Source organism: Chiloscyllium plagiosum, unplaced genomic scaffold, assembly GCF_037043375.1.
Source record: "Chiloscyllium plagiosum isolate Xiang-an unplaced genomic scaffold, Cpla_swu_hap1 HiC_scaffold_41, whole genome shotgun sequence".
NCBI classification, from domain to species: Eukaryota; Metazoa; Chordata; class Chondrichthyes; order Orectolobiformes; family Hemiscylliidae; genus Chiloscyllium; species Chiloscyllium plagiosum.
The window spans coordinates 4706636-4711843 of NW_028270179.1; the positions used below are offsets into that span (position 1 = coordinate 4706636).

A 5208-nucleotide genomic window follows, 5' to 3' on the forward strand; every position below is an offset into this window, starting at 1 on the left:
ATTTCTGGATCTGTGTTTCTCTCCCCACTTCTGTGGACCTGGAGTCTCCTGCGGGCTCAACTGGCTGTTAAAATGTGTCTGAGGGTGGAAGTGTTCAGAGCAGAATCAAGACAAATGGAACACATGGGGTCAGAATGTAATGTAGAAAATCGATTATTGTTCAGAACAATGTCTGGACAGTGGCAGCTTCCGTATCACAAAACCAGCGATCAGTCTGAAGAGTTTACGTGCTTTTATACATGAAGTACCAACCAATGATCTTCAAGCAGCTCTGGGCAGTCAGCATTCACAAAACCAAATATGCAGCGGCCCTGCTATAGTGGTAGCATGGCCGAGTGGTCTAAGGCGCTGGATTTAAGTTCCAGTCTCTTCAGAGACGTGGGTTCGAATCCCACTGCTACCAGTGTGATTCTTCTGCACGGTATGATAGCCTGCAGAAATCTGGTGTGCATATGATGGGTTGAATGACTTGTTTTAGCAATCGGATTCTATGAGGCTCCGGAGTCACTTTAGAATAAAAACAATACTTTAAATACTCAGTGTGCATCTACAAATATTTGCCATACCCTTATGTAGATATTCCTCAGCTCTGGAAATTCTAACATATTGGCTTCACAGTGCACTTACTCTGTAAAGACACAGAGAGCTCAAGAATGAGTAAAAGAGAGGTAAATTATATTTCCGCATACCTTGCTGAATTTTGTTGTGAAGTTTCTATGTTAATCGCAACGTTCCCTGATGTCTATTTTTATGAACATTGAGAGAAAGGGGTGCTGTTGAATAGACACTTTAGTGAAATAATGACACTGACTCTGAGCAACAGGCTCTCAAATGGGAAATAGCGCCGAAAACATTTCGGGATTCAAAAGGAAATATCATATGTCGTGAAGATAAATGTGCTTAACAAATGGTTTAACTCACCTCAGCGCCTCTGGGAGAATTGACAGGTATAGATCCCAGTTTCCGTCACCTGACCCACATCAACAAACTCAGCGAACGCTAATTGATGGTCTATATCTCAGATAAACCAGCTTTCTATTGCACAGTTTAAATTTCACGAATCCTTGCAGTTGATTCTCAGATAACTTCAATGGGTGCATTTCCGAAGGGAACACCCCTCCAGATCAGATTCTCACAGACGAATTTAAAGTTCATCAAAAGCCTGGCAGCTAACTGACAATCTGGCTCGATGCATGTATTGTCAACAGGAAGACCCAGACTTGTCAGATTCACAAGAGCTGGGGCGAGAGCTGGGTTAGATAATTTCACCCCCAGTTATGGATTAAATGTGGGGAAATATATGACCAAATGGCATAATGGGCCTAGTGCTGAAGGAGCCAATCCAAGTGCAGGACTTATTGAGAAGCTCAGTTCAGGGAAATTAACACTCAGGTTTCATTTTCACTTGCTTCATCAATCAGCTGGGTCTTTGACTGAGGCCTCGGCACTGTCTAATTGGCATGGGGTGCCACGACTGTTCCACGGGTGAGTGCAGCCTCCCCATCCCTGAGAACCATCATCCTTCCCTCCCAGCGAGTGAATCAGCAGGAGTCGCCGACGGCACTTCAGGGTCCCCAGATGCCCAACTCCAGCTACCTGCACGCCCAGCCCTGACAACGACTTGGATGTTTGGGAGCCTGCTCTCCACCTGTGTCAACATCGTGCCCCATACCATCACCTGGCTGCCCTCCTGCACCGTATCCTGAGTGAGTGGGGAGCTGAACAAAGCCAGGCAAAACCTCCACCAGTAGCTGCAGTGAACCATTACAAGCCTCCAGGGCCCGGATGCCAAACTGTGCTGCATCGTGACCTCACTGCGCATGGCCTCCAGCAAGCTGCTAAGCGTCAATCAGCCCCAGGAACATTCCATCCCACCCTCGGGCATGATACACTGGGAGGCCAAGTCAACGACTACTACATCATCACACATTGGATGGGCTGAGGTGTCAAGGATCTGGAGTGACTGAAGCCTGAAGCCGAGCTCCTCGTCATCAGCTGGAGTGATCACAAGGGATAAAGTTGGCCAAAAGGCCTGGGCCTAGCTCTTTGTAATTAATAAGAAGAAATTGCATTCATGAAAAGCCTAGAACCTCGCAATTATGGCCAGTAGGCCGAATTGGCAAGGGAGTCTTAAAGTTGAGATTTGAACTGGCCCAGAAAATCTCTTGTGGACTCAGACATGTAAAGTCTCTCTCTAAGATCGTCCCAGAGATCTCACTCTTTGGAAGTCTGGAATAAATCGCTCTCACAGGCAGTTTAGTTTAATTTTAGAGATCACCTTCATTTACCAATGGCATCGCTGTGACAACATATCACTGACACCAAGAGGCTAAGCTAATTAGTTTCGAAAGGGTGCAGAGGAGATTTACTGGGATATTGCCTGGTATAGGGGGAAGATCCTACGAAGAAAGGCTGAGGGACTTCAGGCTGTTTTCGTATCAGAGAAAAAGGTTCAGAGATGACTTAATAGAGACGTATACGATAATAAGAGGGTTAGATAGAGAGGACAGAGAGAGCCTTTTTCCAAGTATAGTGACTGCGAGCACGAGGGGACAATTGAGAGGTGACAGATATCGGACAGATGTCAGAGGTAGTTTCTTTACAGTAGTAAGGGAATGGAACGCTTTGCCTGCAATTTAGTAAATTTGCCAACTTTAAGTACATTAAAGTCGTCATTGGACAAGCATATGGTTGTACATGGAATAGTGTAGGTTAGATGGGCTTCAGATTGGTGTGACAGGTCGACGCTGTAATGTTCTATGGTCTTTGTTCTGTACCAACATTCTCCCCACGACCCTTCCTGTAAATAAGGACACACTTCCCGAAACACACCTGTAAATTGTTAATATGGGCATGCTTCACGAGACCCTGTCCCGTAAATACTAGCAATTTCCCTGCCACAACTCTGTAAACACTGATACATACCTCGGCATCAACCATTAATTGCGAACACACTGCCCAGGAAAAAACAATTAATACTGACACAGTCCCTGGTCACTTCATCCCCGTAAGTACCGACATATTCCTCGTGACCTCCAACCCCACCGTAGGAACTGACTCCTTCCTCGGGAATACTCCTGTAAATTGTTGTGGTTCTGTTCGCCGAGCTGGAAGTTTTTGTTGCAAACGTTTCGTCCCCTGGCTCGGCGACATCATCAGTGCTTGGGAGCCTTCTGCGAAGCGCTTCTTTGACGTTTCCTCCGGTGTTTATAGTGGTCTGTCCCTGCCGCTTCCGGTTGTCAGTTTCAGCTGTCTGCTGTAGTGGTTGGTATATTGGGTCCAGGTCGATGTGTTTGTTGATGGAGTTTGTGGAAGAATGCCATGCCTCTAGGAATTCCCTGGCTGTTCTCTTTCTGGCTTGCCCTATGATAGTAGTGTTGTCCCAGTCGAATTCATGTTGCTTGTTGTCTGCGTGTGTGGCTACTATGGATAGCTGGTCGTGTCGTTTCTTGGCTAGTTGATGTTCATGTATGCGGATTGTTAGCTGTCTTCCTGTTTGTCCTATATAGTGTTTTCACTACAAGGGTGTACAGGAAAGCCACACACACAGACCAAGTCCTAAACTATGAAAGTAACCACCCCAACACACACGAACGAAGCTGCATCAGGACACTATTCAAAAGGGCCACAACACATTGCAGTACACCAGAACTGCAAAAAGAAGAAGAGGAACACCTATACAAGGTATTCGGCAAAAACGGATACCCGCGCAACTTCATCAACAGATGCCGAAGAGAAAGACCACGGAACGAGGACACACACAACCAAAAGGACTAGCCACACTACCATACATCAGGAGAATCTCGGAACTGACAGCCAGACTACTGCGACCCCTAGGACTCATAACGGCGCACAAACCAACAGCCACGCTCAGACAACAACTCACCAGAACGAAGGACCCGATACCCAACATGAGCAAAACTAATGTAGTGTACAAAATACCATGCAAGGACTGCACAAAACACTATATAGGACAAACAGGAAGACAGCTAACAATGCGCAAACATGAACATCAATTAGCCACGAAACGACACGACCAGCTATCCTTAGTAGCCACACACGCAGACAACAAGCAACATGAATTCGACTGGGACAACACTACTATCATAGGGCAAGCCGAAAGAGAACAGCCAGGGAATTCCTAGAGGCATGGCATTCTTCCACAAACTCCATCAACAAACACATCGACCTGGACCCAATATACCAACCACTACAGCGGACAGCTGAAACTGACAACCGGAAGCGCCAGGGACAGACCACTATAAACACCGAAGGTAACATCAAAGAAGCGCTTCGCAGGAGGCTCCCAGCACTGATGATGTGGCCGAGCCAGGGGGCGAAACGTTTGCAACAAAAACTTCCAGCTCGGCGAACTGAACCACAACAATGAGCACCAGAGCTACAAATCTTCGCACAAACTTTGAACTCCTGTAAATATTGACACATACCCCGCTAACGACCTGTAAATGCCAACACACTCCCCTGGACCCCTGCTGTAAATACTGACATACTCCCCGGGACCCACCCTATAAATACAGGCTCTCTCACAGGTACCTCCTGTAAATACTGATACAGTGCCTGGGACCTGCCGTGTAAAACCTTACCCACCCCCCAAGTCACCCCTGTAAATACCGTCACACTGCACAGGAACTCCACTCTAAGTACTGACACACTCCTCACACCACTCATGTAAATATAGACGCTCTTCCTGGGACACGCCTGTAAATACTGACACACACCCCGAAGTGCACCTGTAAACAATGGCACACTCTCCTCCACATTCCTTTAAACGCCGACACACACTCTGGGCCTTCAATTTAAATTCTGCCACTTATGCGTGACACACGTGTAAATGCTGATGCATACCGCAGAACCACCTGCAAGTACTGTCATATTGGCTGGGACGCACATTCACAACGCCACCGCATAAAGTCTAAGTTACTCCGCGGGACATCTCAGTATATGCTGGCAATCTCCACGGGACCACACTTGTGAATACTGGCACTATACCTGGGATCACCCTGTCAGTACTAACTCACTCATCAGGACGCCCTGTAAATACCGACACACTGCCTGGGGAGACCCTGTAAATACTGACAAAATGGAGAAAGTGAGGACTACAGATGCTGGAGATCAGAGTTTAAAACTGTGTTGCTGGAAAAGCGCAGCAGGTCAGGCAGCATCAAAGGAGCAGGAGAATCGACGTTT

General features: G+C 47.0%; 1 non-coding gene across 1 annotated transcript; it reads left to right on the forward strand.

The window, feature by feature from the left end:
• Positions 1–321: 321 nt before the first annotated feature.
• Positions 322–403, forward strand: trnal-uaa (transfer RNA leucine (anticodon UAA)). The gene has a single exon. It is a non-coding gene; the product is annotated as a tRNA-Leu (tRNA).
• Positions 404–5208: the final 4805 nt, after the last annotated feature.